At 44.9% G+C, this 27,200-nt stretch overlaps 1 long non-coding RNA gene and 1 pseudogene across 1 annotated transcript; one reads left to right on the forward strand and one right to left on the reverse strand.

The window, feature by feature from the left end:
* The first annotated feature begins 929 nt into the window (after positions 1 to 929).
* LOC116755016 lies at positions 930 to 2,275 on the forward strand (annotated as a pseudogene).
* Positions 2,276 to 12,013: 9,738 nt separating this feature from the next.
* On the reverse strand, positions 12,014 to 26,174 carry LOC116756108. The gene is made up of 3 exons (XR_004350531.1): positions 24,196 to 26,174; positions 20,049 to 20,277; positions 12,014 to 12,337 (listed from the first exon to the last, which is right to left on the reverse strand). It is a non-coding gene; the product is annotated as an uncharacterized LOC116756108 (long non-coding RNA).
* Positions 26,175 to 27,200: the final 1,026 nt, after the last annotated feature.

Below are 27,200 nucleotides of genomic sequence, written 5' to 3' on the forward strand. Positions count from 1 at the left end.
AGTGAATTTACATAATTGTAGTTTCATATTGTTTAGCATCAATCCCCATCTCTGGTGTAGAAATAAAAAATTACTTACATTAATGCAGAGATTACTTGGCTTGAAATTTATCCGCCCCCACTGGTTATTCTTTGGATTTATCTGGCTGATGACCTCTGCTGACCTGTAAATTTCCTAAAGGACTAACTCTGCACACGTGTGTTTCCAAAGAGAGAAACAGGAGCAGTTTCCAAGGGCATGTCATTCCTGTATCATTCATTCTATCTCTACAGAGGACTGCTTTCTCAAAGTGTAAGAAAAATACCTGCAAGTAAGTATAAAAAGAAAAAGGATTCCAACAGAGACACCAAGTCATTATACTACAGAACTGTGGGTTATTCCTTTCATTTGAGGGCTACTGATTTGAGATCTTTAAAAAAAAAAAAAAAATCAGTCTAGAGGAAGCAAATCAAAGAGAATATGGTAATTAAAGCTGTGAAAGGAAATACTAACCAGTAAAATCGTCTAACTGGAATTATGAGAAGATATCATAACTTCCATGGAGGAAAAAGTATGTTCTTCTCCAACTTAGTGTCGTGCAGGAATTTTTCATTCTCATAGCAACAAAAATTATCCTAATTAGTTAAAATGTATCAACTACTTACTGTGTGCCAGGAATCATTCTAAATGCAATATATATGTCATCTCCTATACTTTTCGTAGCAACTCTATGATGTATGTGTTATTGTTGCCCTCTCTCAATTTCATATTTGACAGATAAAGAAATTTGGTTCAGAAAGTTACTCTCCAAAGATGGCCCCCAATAATTCTGCCCCTCCCTATATGTACAAGCTGCTCCTCCCATAAAGAGGTACAACTTACATTCCTCCCCCTTGTATCTTCTGAGTCTAAGACTAAATTGGCCAATAGAATGCAGAGAAGGAAATATTATGAGTATTCTAAGCCAGGTATTAAGAAGGCTGGGCTGTTTCTACATCTCGAAATCTAGCCATCATGTTGTAAGAAAGCCCAAGCATCCATGTGGAAAGGCTCTTGCGGAAAATAATCAAGACCTCTGGCTCACAGTGGCAGTTGAGCTCCCAGCCAACAGCCAGTACCAACTTGCCAGTTATGTGAGTGAGCCATTTGGGAAGTATATCCTCCAGCCCCAGTTAAAACACCCCAGCTGGTAGCACATGGAGCAGAGATTAGCTCAATCAAACCCTATCCAAATTGCAAAATCATTGTTGTTTTAAGCCACCAAGTTTTGACATTGCTTATTACACCCCAAGGGACAAATGAAACACTGAACTACCAAGATTGCACAGTGAGATAGTCCAACATCCTGTAGGCCATACCTTTCTCTCTCATATAAATTAAGCTGCATATGAGGATGTGCAAAGAAAGGATTCGAATCAGAAGCAGAGGTGAATGGAAAACGTGCTTATATGGACACCTTATTCAACAAATAGTCACTGAGAATCTGGGAGGTACCAGGAACTGAGCCCAGATGCTATAGATACAAAGGTGAATAGTCAATCTTTAGCTCAAGAAATTCTCCATGCAAGGCCACTAAGACAAAATTTCAATACCATAGGAAATGATCAAATTGATGCAAAATAACGGACAGCTGTTTGGGATTACCTGATGAGGGGACTTGAGTTAAAAAGCTAATACTCTTGGCAGTGCAGCCTGGTGGCCCGGAAGATCTGTCTCTTGCTTCAACAGTGTTTAGACGAAACAGACCCAGGGACGCCCCTGCTTCCAGCCTCCGACCACCCTCCAACCTCCTTTCCAATTGCAACCTTTGGAACCAACCACTCAGCCGCCTTCAGCTTCCAGGACCAGCCAACACTGTTTTTTGAGCTTAGCTCCCTATTGTCGATCAACCATGACCTCCCAAGATTCCTCAGAATTATTCCACCGAGGTGGAGGCCACAGTGAACTGCCTGGTCAACATGCATCTGCAGGCCCCCTACACCTACCTCTCTCTGGGCTTCTATTTCGACCACAACGATGCGGCTCGGGAAGACGTGGACCACTTCTTCAGCAAGTTGGAGATACAAAACATACATCTCTTGAAGATACAAAAGCAGCACGGCAGCTGGACCCTCTTCCAGGACATACAGTGCAGAAGCCGTTCCAACATGAGTGGAGTAAAACCGCAGACGCTATGGAAGCCACCGTGGTCATGGAGAAGAACCTGAACCGGGCCGTTTTGGATCTGCATGCCCTGAGTTCTGACGGCGCAGACTCCCAGCTCTCTGACTTCCTGGAGAGCCACTTCCGGGGGTGAGCAGGTGAAACTCATCAAGAAGATGGCGCCCACCTGACTAATCTCTGCAAGCTGGTGGCCCCCAGGCTGGGCTGGGAAAGTATCTGCTCAACAGGCTCAACCTCGAGCACGAATAGGAACCTCCTCAGACCAGCGGCCCTTGAGGAGCCCCTCTGGCACCCCTCTGGTGTCAGGGCTTCTGCCTGAAGCCTCTCTCTGCAGCCACCAGGCAGCTTTTTAACCACCCTGGGGCTTTCTCCCAAGCTGTAAACCAAATGTAAATAATAAAGCTTTTTGCAGAAAAAAAGTTAATGCTCTTGATTTTTTTCCAGCCACCCTAAGTCAAGGAATTACTGGGCAAGATTTAGAGTAAGCTTGGAGTGCGGGTAGGAGAAAAGTGTAAGTAAACTTGCAGGGTAGATCAACAACAACACAAAAGAATGTGTGTGTGTGTGTGTGTGTGTGTGTGTGTGTGTGTGTGTAAGAAAGGAAGGCAAAAGATGATAAATAGGTGTTAGGGAAGGAAAATTTAAGACATTCAAAGTTATCTTTGTATACACACACACACACACACACACATACAGTACTCCTACAGCAAGGTCCACGGACATACTCTGACCAAATTGAATGTCAAAGAATTCTTTAAAATTGGTTGCAGGGACTTCTATTATAGTTCCAAGATGGAGTAGCCCCATTTCCACCTCTTAGAGAGGCAGAGTTCCTCTCTCTTAAAACTAAGAATTCGAGAACATATGTTCCAGACATGGCAGAAGCCTCAAACCAGAAACCACCACAATGAACAGACAAAAAATTTACTTGAAGAAGAGCCTATTCCCCCTAGCCAAAATACTAGGAAAGGGGTAACCTATATCAACAGAAAACCTTTTTGGTAATACTGCCTTACTCCAGGCAAACTCCAAAAGAAACACTGCATTTCTCCCCCCCCCCACCATGGTTTTAGGGGAGCTGAGTAGGAAGCCGATCTTCCACTCTACCCCATCCGTCTCCCATCTCCACAGAAGCAGTTGGTAACATTCAGATTCCTCCATCAGGATAGCATCAGTGAGGTCCAGCAGCAAGCAGGGCCTCCCATCCCTACCGGGGAGCAATGAAACTCAAAAAACAGTGAGTCACATCTAGTCGGCACTTCACTTTCCCTACGATCCATGTCACTGGAGCCTGGTGGAGAGCTGAACCACCATGCCTACCTGGCATCAGTGAGGAGGTATGAGGTGGCTTAGTTGGCACTCATTCCCCCCCCTTCCTCTCCCTCATTGTCAAGGATGCCTTGCTGAGCTTCCTTTCTCCCCTGTAGCAGCAAAGCAGGTGAGCCAGGCTTCTGCTCTCCCCCTCTCTGTTGTCAGCAAGGCATAATCTTACAACACTTGGAGGCAATGAGGCGGTACAAGTTGATGCCTTGACCGGGAAGGTATCAGTAGGACCAAGTGGGGAGCATCCTCTTGCACGGAAACAATGTGAGCCAGCTCTCTACTTCTGCTATTGGCAGAGCCCCTTTAGGAAGCTGGACATATACACCCATCCAGCCCTCACTTAAGCTACACCTCAACAGGAGGACTACCTACCAAAAAAAAAGATTAAATAGGATCCAAATTCTCAAAAAATAATATCCAAAATGTCTAGGATACAATCGAATATCACTGATCATACCACGAACCAGGAAAATCACAACGTAAATGAGTAAAGACAAGCCCCAGCCACCAACACTGAAATTAATCAGATACTGGAATTATCTGACAAGAATTTTAAAGCAACCATCATAAAAATGCTTCCATAGCAATTACAAATTCTCCTGAGACAAATGAAAAACTAATTATCAACAACATTGTCTCTTATGTTACTAAGTTTATATAACTGGCAACTATGGCTATGCCATCTTTTCTTCTTGGAGGTACACAAGTTGCTTGCTCCTTAACAATAAGGATATTATATCCATCTGAGAATATTTATAGTGCTGGCCCTCATTTTCCAAAGAACCTAAGACATTATTATGCAATTGAATATTCTAAAGTACCCACAGCCAACATGAAGTTGTTGAAGGAGGTCAGCTAGAGGATGTGACCGGCGGTTGACCCGCAAGCTGGACACAGGAAGTCGGAGGCTCCTCACTCCCTCCCGTCCTTGGAATGTACATTCTGCCCACCTTTCCCACACTAGGAGCTGTTTCAAGGCCATAATCTGGAGAGTAAGGTGTTGTTAAGACCATCTGGACTGAATACGAGACTGAACGTAGTTAAATACACTTTTAAGATTCTGGCAGGTGGATGAGGAGATCACCCCGTCTTGTGACCACCCAGGGCCAGCCTTGTGCATAAGTTTCCTTGCTTATTAAAACCTCCACCTACCATTCTGGAGTGATCTGCTTCTTTCTTCTGTCTCTTCTTGCCCTCTGTGTACAGGGGCCAGTTTCACCCGGATTTCACCTGGGAAGTTCTTGAATTTTTGAACTAACAGATGCACAACATATGCCCAGTAATTAATTTCATTGTCACATTAGCTGCTCACCAATTTCCTGTAAATTTCATGGCATGTATTTATTTGCTTAACATCTATCTCAAAACTTAAAAACCTCTAATTAAAATGCTCTAGAACATGGTAAATAAAAGAAATGCTGAGTATTTTGGCTTGATACTGACTTTTGTTTACCTCTGACACATAAAAATGTACTTCCTTTTTTCTGAAAAAAGTATTTATCAAATGTTTACCGGCGGATAAGACTTTAGAGAGAGAGGTGCTTCTGATGACCTTCCTTCATTAAGGTTTTTGGCTTCCATGGTATAAATCAAGAGGTGCCACCAAGGTATACCTTTCCCTAATTGCTGCTATAAAGCCTGAAATTACACGGTCAGAGTGTTTGTGCATTAAACACCTTTCCATCTTCAGGTATGTCTTCTCCCCAGGTGAAACTACTCTATGAGGAACTGCATCTCCGTGATGAATGCCCTGTTGGGTCTCAGAAGACATGAGCTCCATGTGATGCCACTGCTCACTGCCCAGTTTGACTCTGAGCAAGTCTTTTAACCCTTCCAGCCCTGTATTATTATTTTTTGTTGTTGTTGTTTTTTGTTTGTTTTTGCAGTACGCAGGCCTCTCACTGTTGTGGCCTCTCCTGTTGCAAAGCACAGGCTCCAGACGCACAGGCTCAGTGGCCATGGCTCACGGGCCCAGCCGCTCCGCGGCATGTGGGACCTTCCTGGACCAGGGCACGAACCCGTGTCCCCTGCACTGGCAGGCAGACTCTCAACCACTGCGCCAAAAGGGAAGCCCCCTTGTATTATTATTATTTGTAAAATGTGGATAACCTACCTGTCTTCTCCACTTGGCAGAGTTAATGAGAAAACTAAAACAGTGCATATGTGGGTACTTAATGTAATGAGCTATACAAATACAAGTGATTACTATTAGCAGATAATTTTTTGTAGAATTTTATAAAAATTACTTAACACATCAGAACAAAATGGTTGGTAATAAAACATACAGAGAGGATTTTAGGGGCTACCAGAGGGCTAGTAGGTATATCAAAAGGAGAGGACCATGAGAGAGAAAGAGGGACGCTGCCAGAGACACATTTTGCTGCATCTCAAGTTGCCTCTGCGGAGGTGTTTAGTTGGAATCAATGATCCTTGCAACGTGTCCATTGGAGTGTATGCTGAGGGCTGAGAGGACACCTAGAGCAAAAGATGCTGTGTATGTACATGATACATAGATTCAAGGGTGTGGGCAACCTCCAAAAGGGCTCAAAAATTAGAGACCCTCCAGTTAACACTATTCCTGGAGTGTCTTAAACACTTTTTCCTCCACCATTCATTTTTGTTAAAAGGTTGTTCTCTCCCAGTACCTGAGAAGCTGCAGAGGTGTCAGGAAAAAGTACTGGAATGAATATCCAAAGGCTGGATTTGATTCCATTACTAATTTACTGTGTGACCGACCTTGAGTATGTCTCAACCTATTTAGAACGTTTAACTAAATATTATACTTATTTACTCTCTGTGGTTGGGAAACTTTTTTCTAATTTGCTTCACTCTTTTGTTGGCATCTGTTTTTATACATTCCCCCCCGCCCCCAAAGTTACTGGTCTTGGGAACTATTTCCTGATATAGAGTTTAATTTTCTTGCAGCCAAACTATATGTAATATCACTCAAGAGTAGTGACTCGCACTAGTTTCACAAGTAGGTATACGTGTGGATTCTGGTAATTTTGTACTCTGTGGAGTAGGAAGAAAAACACAACTCAAGTTGAGAAAAAAATTATCCTCAAAAATGTTTCCTTATAACTGTTTTTAGAGGCCCTTGTTAAGATTAGAGTCGGAGGCGGTGCTAAGGTGGTAAACCGTTCCAGAGAACAATGGGAAAAGCGCAGGCTTAGTGGTCAGAAAGACCCAGGTTGAATCCTTGGTTCTGCTACCCCCTAGCTAAGTGACTTGTACACAACTGTAAATTGGGAATAACATCTAGCTTGCAGATCAGATTTTCTACGCTGATTAAAAATAATGCAAATAAAGTCCTTGCATATATAAGGAAGGAAGTCAATAAATGGTACCTCTATTATGATGATAGTTGTGATCGCTGGGGAAGAGAGAGAGCACTGAAGGAGCAGGTGATCCTAGTCAATCTCAGCGTTGTAGAGCCTTCCAAGAGGGACTGGAAGCCTGCCATCCATCTCAAGAATGTCCTCTGGATTCTTTGCAGTAGACCACAGCATACTCTCTAAGATGCCAAATTGTCCCCCGTGAGCTTCTCCTGAATGCTGTTCCCCCATGAGGAGTAAAAAAGGGCACATCTTCCAACTTTTGTGATAGAAAATGATGATCATAGCTATAATAATAATTACTATAATAATTATACTTACCACTTATTTACTTATTGTGTCCTTTCTATACAGGCCAAGCATTGTGCTAAGTCCTTTACGTATATTATCTTATTTCATCTTTTCTTCAATTTTGTGAGGTAGGTATTATTACTCCATTAAAAGAAAAGAATCTCAAGGCTCAAAGAGGTTAATAACCAAAAGAGCCAAGATTCAAACGCACTCACTTATTCACTACTCTACTCTGCCTTATGTGAGGCACTAAAATACTTAGCCTTGTTAATACTTAACCCAGACTCCCCAGATGCTAAACATTTATGATAATTACATAATTAGAATTTCAAATTTAGGGCAGTGACTGAGAATTATTACACTTCATTATGTGACCTTACAAAAGTATTTACTATAATAAATTTGCACTATCTTTTGGAGAAGTCTACAGTCTTCTTAAGCAGAGTCACACGTATTTAAACAGAAAAGTACGAATGAAACTGTATCCTCAACAAACAAGAAGATGATCAAATTAAATAACAGCTGCAAATACTGTCACTGGAAATATATATGCAAACACTAAGTGCCAGGCACAATTATAAGCATTTTACATATATTACTTAATTTAATCCTTACCGCAATTCTATGAAGTAGATACTATTAAAATTCCCATTTTACAGATGAGGAAACAAAGACAGAAGAAGTATAAATAACGAATTTTGAACAAGTTGATTAAACATCCAGGACAGGAAAAAGTCTTTACTAAGTGAAGAACACAGAATAAATGCAAATCCAAGAATCATTCTTCATTTTTAATTGAGAACAAGAACAACATAGAAGTTGTGCCTTGATTGAGGGACTTTAATGATCAATTTACAAATAAATTGTGTTTGTATATCCCAGATATGTGAACTCCACACTGCTGAGCCAAAGTCATCAAACCCTTTCACTTTGCTAAGATTGAGTCCTTATAGGTTCAAGGTAATACAGACTGCACGCATGTTATCAACATTTGGTCTTATACCTCTACCACACTTTTCTGTACTCGTGGAATTGTTTTATAAGACTCATCACCTAGGTTTCATAATCTATTTCATCAGTGCTTGTTCTTATTTTTCTTATAAAATCTAACAAATGGGTTGTGATGCCTTCATTTATGGAATTAGTGATACCCAATTAGTCATCTGACTACTCCAGACTTAATCTTCCTCTTACTTCTCTTTAAATAAATCAGTACCTGCTTGTGGTCTGAATGAGATTGGATGAAGAGAAACCTGGCCATCCTTTATCATAGAGAGCCAATAGTTTCAAATATCCCCAAAGTGATCTTGAATCAGTGAGATCCAGCTCCTGCCTTTGGTAATTCTTAACTGGAACACTTTATCCCAATAATATGAGACACAGCCTGAGTGATGCTTAAGTTCACCATTTAAAAATGAAATTAAAAAGATTTTTAAAAATTAGCTAATAGCCCTTCTCTATTTTCCTAGAAGTTGTGCTAGCTTTAATATACATGTTCCAGAAGTATAAATACTAAATACCTACTAAAATCCAGGCCTTGTGCTAGGTGCTGGGGATACAGAGATAATTAAGACATACTCCCAAGGAACTGAACCAGACAGGGCACCAAAGCCAGTCAGCTAACTGTCATCTTGAAATTGTGGACTCTGTGTCATAACTTATCACTCACATTCTGCCCTAGCCTTTCTCGTGCTTGGCATGAATTTTCCTTTTCTCAGCCCCGACCTCTCCTCTCCTATTCTATTCTTCTACGGCCGCAGGACAACAAAGGTCATTTGGAATGCGAGTAAAACTTAGCTGTAACCAGAGATGCAAAGATCAAAGTTGGCAGCTACATGAAGTTCAGGATTAAGAGACTTCCTCTTTAAGATCAAAATTCCAGATGATCCAAATATAGGCAAATGAGTCCCAGTAGAACACTCCGTGTTCTGTGCTGAATCCAGAAACGAAGCAGAAATCACCATAGAACTGCGTTTCACCCCGTTTTACCCGTGGTCTTGATGCTAATTGCCTAACCCCAACAGTGAGATCGCGTTTCAAAATATGGTCAAACGTAAAACAGCCAAGTCAATCAAGCATTAAGTATTCAAGCAAAATTATCCCAACACATGCCCAAGTACCAGCAGTGAAGCAGCCTCATTTGGGAGCAGCTCCATAATCACCTCTCCGGTCAGCCGAGACTTTAACCTCTCCCCCTCGGGGCCTCCTGTTGGGGACGCCGGGCTGGCTCCCAGGGTGTGAGAGATCACAGCGCCAGCGGCGCCCCCAGTTACCGGGCCTCATTTAAATGCGTGCTCCAGGCGGGGGAGGGGCGGGGCAGAAGGTCCGCAGAAGTTCCCATTGTTGGGGAGAGACGCGTGGAAGCAGATGGTGCAGCCGGTCGGTCTGGCTGTCAGACGCTTTCTGTCAAGTTCTCTGGGGACTCCGGGGCTTTCTTTCCACTCTCCGCTCGCTCAGGTCGTGTGTGTTTTCTCAGTGTGGGCGAGGGGTCCCTTTCTTTATCGCCCCTCACATTTCCAGGAGGCCCACTGGCCTCCTCCTTCCCCCCATTCCTTCCTTCTGCTTTCTCTGCTTTTTCTGGACCAGCTAGTTCTAAGCCTCCAAGGACCCACTCGATGCAGAGAAAAGCAAGCGAGCGATTTCCTTTGTCTCCAACTGATGCCGCGCTCTCATCCAGCGGGCTTCCGACTGGCATGCTCACTCAGTTATTTAAATTACTCCACGGTCCTCGTTTGGGCTGATTGACATTTACAGCTAACCAGCCCCTAACAGTTAGGGGCGATGTGGTAACTGACTTTCATAGTCTTCCTTCTTCCTTTCAGTCCTGCAATGGGGTGAGCAGACAGACCTGGTGCTTTGGTTTGACCTGATGCTCACCTTACATAACATTGTCAGGGTCTAAAAAAGTAAATTAATAAAGCATGGGTTACAGATGCAACCTTTATATGCATCTGTAAGGGACAAACAGGAGCTTGTGTATATATAACTCTTGTCTCTAAAGTATTAGCTGTTGAACGCAAATCTTGGCCTCAATGCTCCCTTTTAAGATTCCACATAGCTTATGCCAAGGCAGCTCTTCCTTGGAGTTCTCAGTTAAGATTTCCTCCAGCTTAGGATGTTAAATTTGTTTTCATTTTTAAACCATACTGGCAGCCCGGTGCTCGTTAATGGTATCTCTGTGAGCTGGACAAAGTCAACATAAGTCCAGAAGACTGCTGTCTGGGATTGAGTGGCAAAATAAAGTCAGAAATACCATTTATTCCCCCTCATCTGCCTGGGATTAATCTTTTCCTCCCCGGGGCTATTCTCTAGACTTAAATGATGTAATGTTTCATTTTGCACTCATCAATAGAATTTCCGTTTCATATTTATCTCCCCTTCTCCCTAAAATTGTGAAACCTGTGAAGAGAGAGCTTATTTACCAGTTGAGGATTCAATATTTTTCCCTGGTACTACATACAAGCAGTGCAGTAAATGTTGAATAAATGATTGAATAAAAGAAATTAACAAATGGTAGAAATTAACAAAAGGGAATATGAAAAATACAAGAGTGTCTAAACTAAATGTCAATCATTTCTTCCATACCCCAACTACTCCAGATATTCTAGTATGCCACAGTAAAAACCACATTTTACTTGGAAGTAAAATGGCTGTGAGGAATTAGAAAGAAAACCTGAAATCACTAAATACTCATGGCCCAAACTATCCAAGAACACTAAGTGTCCAAGTGCTAACGTCCCAAGGAGACAGGCCCACCAACTGGCAATCTGCACAAGTAGGTTTGCAAGAAGTACCATGGATACACCTGTGGGAGATGGGATAGGAGCTTAGCGTGGCCTCTGGACCCCACCCAGTCCCCTGTGTGAGCCCTCTGAAGACAGGGGCTGCAATGCAGAAGCAGAAGTTGTGGATTCACTACGTGTAGTGCTGTCTTAGTGCCCAAGATACAAAATGTGTCCATCTCCCCACTGAATAGCAACTGCCACAGGCCCTTGAGGATTTACACTTCTGGAGCATCTGTAGATGGCATCCTTGGCACTGACATCAAACATTTTCCATGGGTACCTGGAGCAGCAAGACACCATCAAGTGGCTTCCAGACATCAACGGAGATGAGGATCTGGAGAGAAAAGGGAGAAATGGATGCATCCATTGTGGGAGAGAATACTGCTGCGAACACTCCCAAGGAAAGAAAAAGATTGAAAATTTGAAGCCTATGTACCCTACTTTAGCAGAGAGAGGTAGAAGCTAGGACGTATTGATTATGCACACTTAACACATATTTTTCTTTTCATTGCATGGAGACATAAGCACCAGGAAATCCATCTTGCACATATAACAATGAACACTCCAATTTGAAGTCGTAAAACACTCTGCTTAGGGACGAGTATCTCTTTAATTTGCGTTTTATCATTTTTCTAAGAAAAGCTTCTCTAATCCATTCAGTCTGCTATTTTGTACCTTAAAAATAGGTTACTGTTTGCACAAGAATCAAAAAGACAGTAAAATAGGATTGGCAAATGCACGATAGGCACACTGCCATCATCCCTTCCCATATCCGTTACAGACATTGCTAATCAATCAAGGCCTTGATTGCAGCCTTAGAATCCTGATAAAGCACAATATATCAGCAGCCTTCCTATCAAGGAATCTATACTGGTATTTGATGTTGCTCGTAGTTGTCACCTTCACTTTAAAGATAATAATCATATATTCCGAAGACTAATACATAGGAAATGAGCTTCATTGCTCAAGAGGTTCTGAGAAGACCCCATGATGCACCCTTTACTATTAAAAGGGCATTGTCTACCATTGCTGGTTTCCACAATCCATAGGATACAGCCTGTGAGATTAGGGTAGGGGCCATCATGCAAGGAAGAGCTTACTCAGGTAGCAACTTGGTAAACTTGCACTTGCCTTAGTATATGTCTCTGTGGCACTGGTGAGTATTCGTTTGCATTGGAGAAACTGAGGAAGTCCAGAACACTTTCCAAGGAGGTGGTTTCTCAGGGTTCGCAGGCCCCAGGATAGGAATAGGACATTCATTCTCTCTGGCCATCTCTTCCCCGAAGTGATAAGGCAGAGCATTGGGCTCGTTTCCTTTCTCCTGGGACATGACCTTTTCAACATATGAAGGCCCTCAGTCAATATGCTCATACACTGAGGCCATCACAGAAACAGGAAAATATCACAACACAAAGAATGCCTCAGGCCAGGAGCATCTTCTCAGGCTTCTCTTCTCACTGCCTAGAATAAGAAATTTGAAGAGCAAGTTGCTTGTTTTGTGCTTTTTGTTTTAGCTCTCAAATGTTACGTGTTTTGCATATACAAATTACCTCATGTGATCCCCACAACCAACCTATGAATTATCCCCATTTTAAATGAGTACATGAAGACCCAATGGGATTAAAGTGCCCACAGTCACAGAGTCTGAAGCGGCCAGATCAGTATTCAGATCAGGTCTGTCACAGCAAAGCCAATGTTCTCTCCCCACACACTGGAAGTCCACCTCAGTGTGCACCTACCTGTGCACCCAGAATACTTTTAGGACCATGTATGCCCCTTCCTTCCCTCTCTCTGGACTGAAGTTTCAAGGGCCTTCTTTATTGCTGGACCACCCTGACTGCTTTGTGTGCCATGTCTGGGTCCAGTAATATTACAAACCACAGAGAAGGCCCATCCCTATAGTTTCACTCTCTGCAACACAAAAGAATTCAAGGGAATCTTCTCTGAGGTTTTATTCCCTGCTCCAGAGAATATCTAACCAGGCTATTAAAAGCGTCTTGTGGGGTCTACCTCTGGTTGTTTTCAACCAGAAGTAGATACGATTTCATGAACACATGTTACTGATAGGCTGTTGGTTAGTGGGAGTAGGAGACAGTGAAATGGAAATAAGGTCACTGTCTGAGATTTCAACTCTTCAATCAACAAATGCACTCTGGGGTGATACTAACAATATTTAATAGCAGGTATAAAACAGGTATCAGCCAATGAGAATGGGCAGATCCTGGAAGATCCCCTGCTGTGCCAGACATCATGAACCTGTAGACTGCTGAACTGCGGGGACATGTGGTAGGATGGTGCGGTGCAATGGGAGGACTCAGGGCAGTGACTGTCCCCACTAGTAAGAAAGTTTTCAAATATTTTAAAAACTGGTAGGGCCATGAAGGTGGTACAGCAGTGGAACATCAGCCCTGGATATGCTCCCAATAACGTGACTGGCCTATAGCCTGATGGGATGTTTTAACACTCAGGAAGAGTGTGTTGATCAGAAGAGGGAGGTGGCTTGTCACAGAGGCAAATGCCAGCATCCATCCTGATGCTGATCCAGAAGAGATTTTGATCCACTCAGCAGGACTAATCAGTGGTGGAGAGTGACCCAGCTTGCTCTCTGAGCCTACATCCATTAAACATTCAAGCTACATAACTAACCCCCTCATTCTATTTCCATATTTATTTTTATTTATTTATTTTTTTGCAGTACGCGGGCCTCTCACTGCTGTGGCCTCTCCCGTTGCGGAGCACAGGCTCCGGACGCGCAGGCTCAACGGCCATGGCTCACGGGCCCAGCCGCTCCACGGCATGCGGGATCTTCCTGGACCGGGGCACGAACCCGTGTCCCCTGCATCGGCGGACTCTCAACCACTGCGCCACCAGGGAAGCCCCATCTTTATTTTAAAATTTATTGTTTGAACTCCTGTGCTGCTTTTGCTCTGTGAAACAGTGAAGATGCAACCATTTTTAGACAGTCAAGTGCATGTTGAGCTAAGGTAGAGGAAGTAGTAGAAGTTTGTACCATCACTGCTTTCAGCACCCTTCCCTGATCAGGTTTAAGTCCCATAATTGACACAGATACTGGCCAGGAGTATATTCCTAGGAAAAGCTTGATTTCACCATGCCTCGGTATGTTTAACTTGATAAGTCTTGAAAGAACCGTTGGAGTGATACCACTCAAGTTTTACATTAAATTTGAGTTATAAAGAAAAATTTAAAAAGACAAGTGGAATTATTTCCCAAGTATGGGTAATGTTGAAAATGTTACCAGGTTCAAGGAGGGTTTGATGAGTCCAAGGATGTCAAATTTGAGATTAGTGTCTTCTCAAGTCCTTTGAGGGCTTCCCTGGTGGCGCAGTGTTTGAGAGTCTGCCTGCCAATGCAGGGGACACGGGTTCATGCCCCGGTCCCGGAAGATCCCACATGCCACGGAGCGGCAGGGCCCGTGAGCCATGGCCGCTGAGCCTGTGTGTCCGGAGCCTGTGCTCCGCAACGGGAGAGGCCACAGCAGTGAGAGGCCCGCATACCGCAAAAAAAAAAAAAATCAAGTCCTTTGAGATTTATGTGATAGAGAGATACTGTCTTTCAGAAAGATGGTGTTGTCAAAGGGGACTACCAGGCTGGTTGAAGGTTGAGAGTGCCAAACTCTAACCACTAGACACTCAGGGAACGCCTTGAAGGATGAATCTGACCCGTCTGATGATATCCTGTGGGACTACGGAAGTTAGCTGTAGTCAAAATGGCTAATAGGACCAACCCCACACCCGTGTCTAAACCTCCAACCTCTAAGTGTTCCAAACATGAAGGCTTTGAATACACCGATTGGGAGGCTTGCACCATCAATGAAAGAGCTGACCGAGCAGGACCCTGAGGGGCTCCTGGACACAAAAGCCTTTCTGTGTCCCCCACTTCTTTTTTTTTTTTGCGGTACGCGGGCCTCTCACTGCTGTGGCCTCTCCCGTTGCGGAGCACAGGCTCCGGAAGCGCAGGCTCAGCGGCCACGGCTCACGGGCCCAGCCGCTCCGCGGCACGTGGGATCCTCCTGGACCGGGGCACGAACCCGCGTCCCCCGCATCGGCAGGCAGACTCCCAACCACTGCACCACCCCGGAAGCCCCCCCCCCCCCCCCCCCCCCACTTCTTGATTACAGGAAATAGTCTTCATTCAGCCTCCATGACCTTGCCTGAGTTTCAATGACCAGGTTCAAACAGTTGCTAATTAGGGAAGGGAGTGGATACTGGTGATGAGGGAGGAACAGTCAAGAGAAACAACAGTGCAGCCTTGGGGCAGGGTCCTGGCTCCTCCTCAAGGGATACACATAACAGTATCTTGGAGCTGTTTTGCAAATACTGAAACCCCACCAGGTGGGAGAAATTAACGCTATGCTGCCCACAAGCACACAGACCCCAGACCGGTTGGAACCAGAAGGCCGATGATGCTGACTCCTGATGACCTCACCTCCAACCAATCAGAAGAATGTCCATGAGCTGATCACGCCCTCTCTGAACCATTACTATAAAATTTCTCACTAACCCCTCCAGGTTAGGACACACAGTTTTGAGGGCGTTAGCCCACTGTGGCCCCCTTTGCCTGGCAAAGCAATAAAGCTATTCTTTTCTACTTCACCCAAAATTCTGTCCCCAAGATATAATTTGGTGTCGGGGTACGGAGGCCGGATTCGGCTTCAGGGCTGTGGCAGCAAAGTACACATAGGCCAGCACTGAAGATTTCTGCCTGCTGCAGTGAAACAGGTGGTTCCCAAGAAGCTGCTGCAAATGCCAAGAACCTCCAAGAAGCTCCCGCTGCCTTCATAGGCCGGCAACACTGAATCAAGGACTCAGAAACGGCCACACCAATCATCTCCACCGCCTAGAGCACAAAGCAAGTAATTCACAGGTTTGCCAGAAGACCCTGCAAGCCTTGAGTCTGCCATCTGTCCACACATCTGCCTAAACTGCCTCTGGAGTATAATGGCCTTTTTTCTATCCACCTTCTAAATCTCACGTGAGTGACTCTCACTGGCAGACTCTAACTAGGAACTGCTTAGGGAAGGGAAGCCTGGGAAATACGGTTCCCAGCTTCTCCTCTGTAAGACCTTAGATACAGACGGACGTGATTTTGAGCTAAAAACAGACATAACTCAGCACAACACAGTAGGTCATACTTGCTGAATAAATGAGCACATGAACTTGAACTTCCACCCCTGAATACTCTGAAGTGGTCACATCTTCATACAGCCTTTTAGAAACTAGTCAGACACATTCTAAGGTTCTGGTGGCTGAGAGACAGAAACTTATTTGCAGACTTTCTAAGAGAGGGACCTCAGCTGATCCCTAAAACTCAATGGTTCCCAAATTATGAAAAAGAAGAACCTGGAAGAAATGATGCTCTTTGCAAAATGCCATGCTCTGCCAACCCCCTTAAAATATCAGCACAGTGAACTCCATCAGATGAAGTACCAGTAATTTTGCTAGGAGAAAAGTTCTATATGTAGACTGGGGACCCACATGTCCACAAAGAAACAAGCTGTCAAACCAAGCATGGTCAACTGTTTCAGAATTTTTCCATTAGTATTCATTTGCTGCTCGTTCATTTCTTTGGTTGTCTGCTAGTGCTTGCTACCAGAAAAGTGGTAGCAGTCATCAAAGTTTAGGAATGAGTTTTGCGAGAAATTTTGGAGAAAATGATCTTCTTAAAAATGGCAGGTTTTTATCCTTCTGCAAATTTTGAAAGGATTCCCGCTATTCTGGACTAACCCCAGACCACTCCAGCCCAGTGTCCCACTGGGCAGTTTGTTACAATGCAATGGATTTGGATCAACCACCTGAAAGAGTATTAAAGTGCTGGCCTAAAAAAAATTTTAAATGCAAAGAAATGGTAATAACTTGCCACCCAATTACCCCAATAAACTGTTCCTACTAGAAACAACATTTAAAGGTGGGGATCTTTAAGGATTTTTCCAAGTCTCAGATTCCATGAACTGCACATCTCTAGAAGTCCCATGCCAAAAAATTCTTATAAGTGGCTCAAAATCATGGAAATGTGCTGAGCTAAGTAGACAAATGTCACCAACCCTACACTAGAAACACAATGAGGGAAGTAAAAAAGAGTCTTCTACCAAAAGAGCAGAAAAAGCATAGATATTGAGAGCTGAGAGAGGGAGAGAAGATAAAGAATATGTACACAAGCATGCAGCTCAAGGCCATGGCCTGAAGTTTAGACTTTGAACTTTCATCCACTTCCTTGATTTAACTACTGGTTTTAAGGAGGAAATGAAGTAGAGCCCTCTCCTAAGAATCTGAAAACACACACAGGGGTAAGGAAGCCCTCCGGAAAATATGGGAATGGGACCTTGACTCTTCCCAGTGTCAAATATATTTATTTTAAAACTTGTGTGATGGACTGTCTTGCTATAACCAAAACCAGATGATGAAAAAGGACATCATGTGCCCTCAGAAAGGAAACTCTCCAGAGGACAGACTCTGGACTGTGTGACCCAGACCCAACAGGAGGGTCAAGTTCAGTGGAGTTACAGGCAAAGTATGTGCAGTGGACACTGAAACCTGAACCACCTGTGATCCTGCCAACCTGGTTCCATGGAAGATGTCTAGTCTTAGAATAAAATCTAAACTCCTTACCATGGCTGGCAAGATCCTAGGTGATTAGAACCACCAATCCAGGCTCCTAGCACATCCCTTCCTATTCTCTAAGCTCCAGCCACACTGGATTTCTCAGTGTTGCTCAAATGCACTGAACTTATTCCAGCCTCAGAGGCTTAACACCTGCTACTTCCTCAATTCTTGCCCAGATCTTCTGAAACAGAGACCTTTCCTAACACCCCATGTAAAAGAATTTCCATCACCCTAGCCAGCCACTCTCTTTCCCATCTCTCGCCTTTATTTTCTTCAGAGCACTTACCACCATCTGAAATTAAAGTATGTACATACTATCTGCCTCTACCACTAGGACATAAACTCCATGGAAATGAGGATCTTCTCTTTCTCAGTGATGACATAAATGAGTTGAAGGTATGTACCAACAAAAGAGAGGACCCTCGGAGCCACACATGCCTCCTCAACTATTTGTTCATTTACTCTTTCATTCATTTGAAAAAAATCTGCCCTGTGCCAGGCACCATTCTAGGTGCTGGGAGTAAAGTAATGAATATAACCCCTGTCCTCCTGGAGCTGACATTCTAGTGTGCAGAGATGGCCAGTAAATAAATATGACAGTGTCACGTATACCATGAAGAAAAATAAAGCTGGGTATGAAAAAAAAGATGTTTAAGTTGGTATTTCATATGGGGTGTTCAGCAAAGACTTCTTTAGGGAAATGACACTTAAACCAGAGACCTAAAAGAAATGAGGAAGAGACTATGTGATACCAGACAAGAGTCAATTATTGCTCCATGCAGAATAAATAGGAAGTGCAAAGGCCCTGTGGTGGCAGTATGCTTGGTACCGTCAAGGAACATCAAGGGGCCAGGGTGGCTGAGGTAGGGTGCACAGAGGGGACAGAGATAGAAAATGATGCTGGATGATTAGTAGGGCCAGGTCCACAGAGAGGAGCTGTGGAGGCTCATACTTAGGTCTTAGGGGAATCAAGCAAGTCCCTGGGAAGGTAGGACTTTGAGGTCTGGTCAATCTCAATCTCTCTGGGTCTTCCAGGATTTCAGCATGAATCTCATTACTCGATCACATGTCCACATTTATGGCAAGCAGCCTTGAAGGCTGCAGCAGCTTTTTATCCTCCTGGAAAGAGGCAGCAAATAAGCAAGGAGGAGAAGTCCTCTGTACAAGGGTAGCAACCCTGAGGGACCACAGGGAAATCTGGGGAAGAAAACAGCTGCAGGTAATAGCCTCTGTGATTCAGCTATTAAAGGAATTCAGGCCTTACTGTGACCTTGTTTAAGGAATCTCAGATTACTGAGAATGGGTTATTTGTGAAACGTATGTCTGAATGGACCTGTATGTTCACTGTTGTGAGTGCCTATGTGAACACATGCTATGAAGCCTTACAGATATTCTCTGATGTCTCTCTCAGTGGGCACAAACGTGGAGTCACACCAAGCCCTTCATTTACATGGAGGAAACTAAGGCCCAGAGAACTGAAGTCACCTGGCTCAGTGTGCACGGTGTTTAGGAGTCCAGGTCTAGCTCTGCCTTTGTCTTCCCCTGTCCCAGCTCCTTCAGGCCTCAGCCCTGGCCCCTGATCAACACACTCAGTCCACGCAGTCTGGCATAGGACACAGCTAGCCAAGGAAGAGAGAGACACGCAAGCATAAGGGAGAACTCCTTGACCTGCCATGTCGGTGCCACTGAACCTAACAGGGGGCTGATGCAAGGCGAGGTTTATTCCCTTGCTCTGCACCATGCTGCTACTTCCTTCCATGCTCTGAGGTTATTCCGGAACTTGCTGGCAGCACGGAATCCCAGAGAACAGAGATCCCATCAGTAGGCAAAGCAGAAATGAATATTTACTAGAATTCTTCTCTCCCAAATTTACCCTTCGAAGCAGAGTCCAGCCTACCTGGCCCAAATCATCTGTGTGGCTGAGGGGTGCTCTGTGTGTGTGTGTATGTGTGTGTGTGTGTGTGTGTGTGTGTGCGTGCACACAGGCCTGCTAGCATCTGATTTCCACTTAGCATCAGCCGGTCTTCTCTGATGGTTTTAACACGGCCATGCCTGGATGAGATGATTGGCCTAAGTAACGTGATCCTGCTCTCCTCCCTCTTCTCACAAAGGTTTAGTCACCTTAAATCTGGCTGTCTTCAAGGACATGCTTGAAACAGAGGGGATGCAACTCAAGGCTTACTAACAACCCTCCCCTTCCTCACATGCCCCTTAAACATCTCTAAGCTTCAATGTTCCTTCCTCTTCATTTTTCACTCTCCTATCCATTGTCTCTCCTTTCATGGTGTATTAGTCAGGACATTCCAGAGAAACAGAACCAGTAGGAGATATATAGAAATATATAAACACACACACATATATACACACATATATATGTGTGAGTATTTCTCTGTACATATAGAAAACCGATACGATATATATAAATACATAAATACACATATGTATTTATATTTCTCTCTCTCTCTCTCTCTCTCTCTCTCTCGCCACACACACATACATACATACACACATATATATACAAGAGAGAGATTTACTGTTAGGAATTGGCTCACGTGATTATGGAGGCCAAGAAGTCCCAGGTTCTGCTGTCTGCAAGGTGAAGACCCAGGAAAGACAGCGGTATAATTCAGTCCGAGTCTGAAGGCTTGAGAAGCAGGGTTGCGGATGATGTAATGCCCAGTCTGAGGCCAGAGGCCTGAGAAGCTGGATGGTGGGACGGGACGAGAGTGGACAAGCAGCTGGTGTTAAGTCACGGAGTCCGAAGGCCAGGAGCTCTCATGTCTGAGGGTAGGAGAAGATGGATGTTCCAGCTCAAGGAGAGAGAGAGAGAGAATTTGCCCTTCCTCCACCTTTTTGTTCTATTCGGGACCTCAATGGATTGGATGATGCCCACGCACATTGGTGAGGGCAGATCTTCTTTACTCAGTCTACCAGTTCAAATGCTAGTCTCCACCAGAAATTCCTTCACAGATGAACTCAGGAGTAATGCTTTGCCAGCTGTCTGTGTATCCCTTAGGCCAGTCAGGTTGACACATAAAATTAACCATCACACACGGTTCCTCTGATCGCTCATTTACCACCAACTCCCAACTCTTTAACAGCTGCTCCGAACGCCCTCCTAACTTCAAATGCTAGAGCAGCATGCCTTAGGTATTAAAGGGAGCACATCCTGCCCACTCCCACCTCCCCACTCCCTTAAGAAAATCGTGCCTCTTCCTCCCACTTCCCGTTAGGAAGCTGCTGTACTGCTGTCAACACAATTTCCCAAGCTGGAAACGCTTCTCCCCTCACCTCTCTCATCACATCGGCCACTGTGTGCTTTCAATTCTCTCTCATGTCTGCTCTTGCCTCTACCACTGCTCCCTTGACCTCAGCTCATCTCTGACTTCGACAACAGAATCCTAACCATCCTCTTGACCACTCGTCAAACCCACCTGCAAGAGGCAGTAACTCACTGTTACTGACTCTCTTCACAAGAAGGAAGGAAACTCCCAACAGGAATCCAGTAAGGTGTGGGCGTGAATGCTGCTTGCGGAATAGGGCCTGCCAGAGTTTCTTCTTTGAAGATGACAATCAAATATTTAAGTGCTGATATGTTTGTCGAGAAAAGAAAATCAACCGTAACACCTTATAAGCACATGCTCCATGGAAGGGAAGGAGCGTCGGTACCCTTTAGATTCTGAGAGATCTCTGGGGGAGTTCTCTGATTTTGAGGACTTTCAAGCCACAAGACCTCTCTGAGCTTTGAACGTCCCATCTGTAAATTCAGATACTAATACTGCCCACTTGGCAGGGCTGTGGTAGGAAGCGTGACAGTGCGTGCAATGCACATCTCTGTCTGCCTGACAAGAGTGAATGACACGAGATTCCACCTTCTCTTCACACTGCCTAGTTAATTCCTCCTTATCCACACTCACGCTTCTCCTCAGCAATATCTGAGTGGAGCGCGAGAGACTGGACAACCTCACCGATGTGCTAACCTTGAGGGGATTTGAAGGTAAGCAGCCTTTTCTTCTGTGTCCCTAGCCTGGGTGTCAGGCAAACGCTCCCACCGGCTGGCTGACATATGTGGCCGCTGCAGGCTAATTTCTTCCGACACGTTGCCTTGAATGCACAGTCACAGAGCATGTGCTGAAGTGCTAAACACCCCCGAACTGTGCACTTTTCAATCTGTGAAAGCTTTTCGGTGGGTCCAGGCTTTTTTTTTTCTCGACCTGAGGCATCACAACAGAGAAGCACATGGACACTCCATTGTGGCAATCTGGCATCCTGCAAACGCTCCAGAGCAGCAGCAGTACCTGGGCGTCCCTCTCAGCGAGCCAGACCCCAGCCAACAGCTGCTCCTCTGTGGAAGCTGTGGCTGCATTAATGAGCTTGCAGACAAAGAGCTGACTGTGCGGTCGGTGGCTTGGGGTCTGCGTGCAGGCCAGGGGCGGAGCGCAAGCTACACTCGAAAACCCTAGTCCCTCATTTCCAAAAATTGGTTTGGGGTCCAAATGAGCCAATATGTTTCCCGAGACTTCGATCTCGAAAAGGCTGGATCACGCCTCTGCCGTCTTGAATAATCACGAAAGCTAGCTCCCGGGTTATCTGGCACGGACAGTTTATAGAGCGTTTTTACACGTCGAACCTTACCACAACCCTATGAAGGTATTATTTTACAGATGAGGAAATGGAGTCCTTGAATGGTTCAACAACATATACAAGTTCACGTGGCTAATAAAAGGCAGGGCAGTGCTTAAAGCAAGCTCTGTGTGGCTCCAACGTCATGACTTTCTGAAGAATCATCACCAAACTTACTCTCAGCCCCTCCATTCATTGAGATGTCACTGCAACAGCTAAAAGGAAGCCTCTGGGGGCAGGAGCTTTCAAGGGAGCCAGCTTTTCTGTTAAGATTTTAAGTCCCTTATCCGCCAGCAAGTTAAGGGAAAACGCTAGGGCATCACAGACTTTTTCAAATTCTTACCATCACACCTAAAGGAAGTCACTCGTCTGACTTGCCTGTAGGGATGCTGTAGGAACAATGTGTGAGGAAGACTCACGTAACACCCTACGCTACCAGCACGGGCGAGTAACCACTGAAAACAAAGTATACAACAGTTGTAGAAATCAAACCCCAAACGACTTCTTCTACCACTACTACTGCTGCTGCTGCTACCATCACTAAAGTATTAATACAAATAAAACAGCAATACAATAAAATACAATAGCAATACAACAGCAATACAATAAAACAGAAACACTCCTACTAACAGGTAGCATGTCCTTAGCCTCTGCCACGTGATAAAGCTTAGTGTTTACATTCATTGCTGAATTCTCTCAATAATCCATCATGGAGGTATTTCTATCCTCTTTCTACAGATGAGGATTCTGAGGTCTAGAGAGGTCACAGAGCTTGTGCACAGCAAAATGAGGCTAGATGCTCAGGCCTCTTGACCCCAAGGCTGTGCTATCTCCACCGGCCCGTGTCTGCCTTCTCTAAAGGATAGGCAGTCACCAGATGAGTGAACAGTGTCCAGGAGGTTAGGACACACCCGTAGCACAGTCTGGCCAAGGCTAGAAAAGACTAATAGGTACACAGCGGTTGCTTCCAATCATTCAATGGTAACCATTATTCCTAGGCATCCAGAATATGGGTTTTCATCACCTACATTTCACCTTCTGTCTGGTTGTCAAGAAATAACAGACAAAAGGATGGGTTCTAAAAGGAAGAGGAACCTGGCTTCAGGTGTGAGTTCAACTGAACCCTCTGACAAGTGTTTTAAAAGTACGTGTGTGTGCATACCCCGCAACATCTGTGTCACACGGGTGGAGGATGAGAGCAGAGAGCGGTGGGCTGATTACGTGTCCTTTTCTCCCTCCTGACAGCTATGAAACTACAAGTGGATAGATTATAGTTGAAGATAAAAATAGGCATTATACTGCCACTTTCTCTTCCCAGCTTTTGAGTCGCTCCAGCTTGAAAGCATATTGTAGCATTTTATTGTAGTCTGGGCTCGTGTGGCTTCTCTTGTTTGTGATTCCTTTTTGGAAAACTAGAAACACTCCCTCTCCACGGAGAAATGAACTCAAGTGAGTGAGAGTGAAAGAGAGGCGGGTGTGTGTGTGTGTGTGTGTGTGTGTGTGTGTGTGTGTGTGTACACCCTTGTGTCCCTCCCAGCCCCTCTAAGAGAAGCGAGAAGCCAGAGTGTGAACCTGAATAGAGCGGAAATTGGGAAATGACACGGCTGTTTTTGTTTAAATGTAACCATTTTTAGAATTTCAGGATGCACTAAGCTTCCAAACTAGGCAGCCCAGTCAACCTTAGCTGGGGATGGATAGTGATGCAAACGCATTGGACTTATCATCCCAAGGTCTACAGGAGATCCTGGCACTGCAGGTCACTCGGTACAATACACGTTTGGCACCCTCTTTGGGTATTAAAGAGAACTCTACAAGTAGTGGCATGTCAGGTCTCATCCCACACCCCTTCCATTTCCACTTGTCATCTCCATTCTTTCTCCTGAATTTTTATCTTGGGGTCACTTGAAACATGCTTTATCATACCCATTCCCGCACCCACACAGGTCTACTGGATTTGAATCTGTCAGGAATATGAATTCTAACAAGCTCCCCCCCACCAGGTTATTCTCACAAACACTACGCTTTTCAAATTCCTGGTAAAGTGGCAAAGAAAAAGGACTTTAGTGTTGCCCTTACCTAGTCTTAAGACAGGATCCGCCACTTTAAACCTGGGGAAAAAGAAAACAAGACACTCAGAGATGCTATTTATTCCCAAAGCGGACCCAGTTGACCTGGGTCAACTCACAGTTTCTCTAGGCTCTGTACATTTATCTGCAAAAGAGGAATGATAATGGTACCTAGTATATGGGGTTGTTGTGAGAATTGAGAAAACATATGTATTATCCTACGACAGTGGTTCTCAGCTTGGATTGGAGTGATTTCATCCACCAGGGGAACATTTTTGGTTGTCTCATGTGGGGTTTTGGGGTGGGGTACTATTATCATCTAGAATAACAAACAGGGACACTACTAGACATCCAATAAGCACAGGGCAGCAGCCCCCAACGATAAAGAATTATCATCCCCAGATGTCAATGGTTGACATTTTGAAAAGCCCAGGCATGGAGCCCAGCACATCATGCCTGGCTTCGAATCCGGCGTGCCATCAGTCCAGCTGTGCAAGATGGGGTAGGTTGCTCAGTTATTTGGAATTTTGATTTCTCCATCTGTAAAATAAGGATAAAAATACCTGCCTCACAAGGTCAGTGAGGATGCCATGAAGTAACATACAAAACATATCTGGTGTATTTGCAGTAGAGTCCTTTCTCCTAATTCCTCAGGCTGACCTTACTTAAAAGGGAATGATTCCCACATTCATAAGAAGCAAGGAAGCCTAAGGCTTCCTCACCTTTAATTTGTCAAGTGAGGTGCTTTGTGAGTTGCCTCCAGGCAGGGCACAGATGGCCCGTCATCTGAGCGTGCATGCATGGCCAGGCCCTGTTACTGAGGTTAGGAATTACAGGGCCCCCTGCCGGGTCAAGGCTCCAGGACAGTCCCACAGACAGCCACAGGCTGCAATGCTTGCCCTGAATGCACTATTAATCCCATGATGCTATTTTAAAATAATGGAGAACCAGTTTATTGGGAAAGGACAGTACAAAACCTCAAAATAAATCCAGCTAACAAGATGAAGTTTCTGATCTGGAGAGAACAGAAACGCTGCCCTCTTTAACATTTAGGCCATCGGATCTAGAATGCCCCTGCAAATTACTCTCAACTACTCAATTATCTAGATGAATGGAAGACAGCAGAGGTATGCAACGATTTAGATTTTACATAGAATGCAAAGAGCCTCAAGGGTATGCAAGATTTAGATGTATACATCCCACCCGGCTGGTGTTTCTGGGTGCCCCACCCCAGATACTCTCACATCAAGCTTGCTCTACTGTCAGTGGGTAGGGGAGGTTTGGAATTTCACTACTCTGGAGGCAACTTTAACACACAACGATCACAAGCATAGGACAGGGCTGGGTTGTTATATTGCTAACTTACATGAGCAGGAGAGAGAGACACAGAGACGCCGCCCTAGCCAATTTCTCTGTAGGTCTCAAGGTCACTCAAGTCATCTTCATCCCCCCTCTTCCTCTTTCCAGCACAATCAATCCTAACCAATCCCCGGTCAATTGAACACACATTTTCCTGTCCACCTAAGGTGCTCAAAGCACAAAATGACCAAAGGCATGGTTCACGCCCTCCAGGAGTGGTAAAGATAAAGAAAAAAAGATCACTCCCCTCCCAGAAAATTAAGGGCTGCCGTGCCATGCCCTAAGATACAAACCAGAATCTGGCTTCTCACTCTGCTGCTTGAACCCAGTCACCCGTCTTCCTGCTGGGATGGGGTGGGAAGGGAGCAGCTGAAGGGCTCTGCGCTAGGAATTTTCCTCCAGGTCGAGATGGAAACAAGCAAACACCACACAACTGGTACCACAGCATGGAGCCCGCGATCAAGTCAGCAGGCAGGTGCCGCCTTGCTCTCCTGCATCGCCATCACGCACAGCTGCATCGGCTTGTACTTCTCATTCCGGTCAAACCAACTATAACTGCATCCTGCTCATCAGGAAGTCTTCCGTTAAGGAAAGTCTGACTGATGCCTGCAGAGCGCCAAGTCCGGAGAAGCTCTGGACCCCCAGACAGCGCTGGGCCCGGGGGATTCGGCCCCGGATTCGGTCACTGATCCTGCCACACAAATGGAAAGCTGTGTCTGTATAATAAGGCTCCTCCTTACTGTCATCTTCTACTCTCCATCTGCTCCTTAAGACAGCCCTTGAGGGATGGAAGTAGCATCTTCATTTTATAGTGGAACAAACTGAGGCTCAGAGAACAGGAAAGGGCCTCTTTCCCCGAAGGCCTCATCAGCCATAAACTTCACTTTACATTGAAATATGTACAAGTGGTGAAGAAAGAATCTCATCTTGTTGCTCTCTTGCTTAAAACCTTCTAAAAGCTTTCCCATGGCCTGAGGCAGTACTTCTCAACCTTGGCTACACATTGGAAATACCAGGAAATTGCAGAAATGCCTATGTCCTGGCCCCAACCCAGACCAAGTCAGCCAGAATCTATGAGGGTGGAATTCAGGCTCCGCATTGGAGGGTTTTCTTTTATTTAAAGCTGTTGAGGGATTCTCAGATGCAGTCAAGATGAAGCACTGCTGCCCTAAGGGATTCGTGTCAAGCTCCTTAACATCCCTTGCCAGGTCTGTGCAGCCAGGCCCTCACTTATCTCTTTAGCCTCATCTCTTACCCCTCTCTCCCATCTCACCCTCAGTGCTTCATCCATCTGAGGCCAGTGTGGGCTTCTGCAGAGGATTACACATGCACACCTCTTTGCTTCAGTGCCCCACCATTTCCCGAGAATGCCCCTCCCTCTCTTCTTCACCTGACTAATTTCTGTTTTTTCTTTGAGATTGAGCTCAGCACAGCCTCCTCCAGGAAGGAAGCTTTCCCTGACACCACCTGGTGATCCTCCCAGGCACTTTACGTGAGCAAACCCTATCACTCGAAGAGATCACGATTGATCTTTGCTTGTCTCCTCCCTCACTGTAGTGAGTGCCTCGACCAGGTCACATCCTACACACCTTCTCAGCCTCAGGACACAGCACCAGAGCACTTACAAAGTCTGCTGGCCTAGAAGAATTAAAAGCA

Source organism: Phocoena sinus, chromosome 6 (genome assembly GCF_008692025.1).
Source record: "Phocoena sinus isolate mPhoSin1 chromosome 6, mPhoSin1.pri, whole genome shotgun sequence".
NCBI lineage: Eukaryota > Metazoa > Chordata > Mammalia > Artiodactyla > Phocoenidae > Phocoena > Phocoena sinus.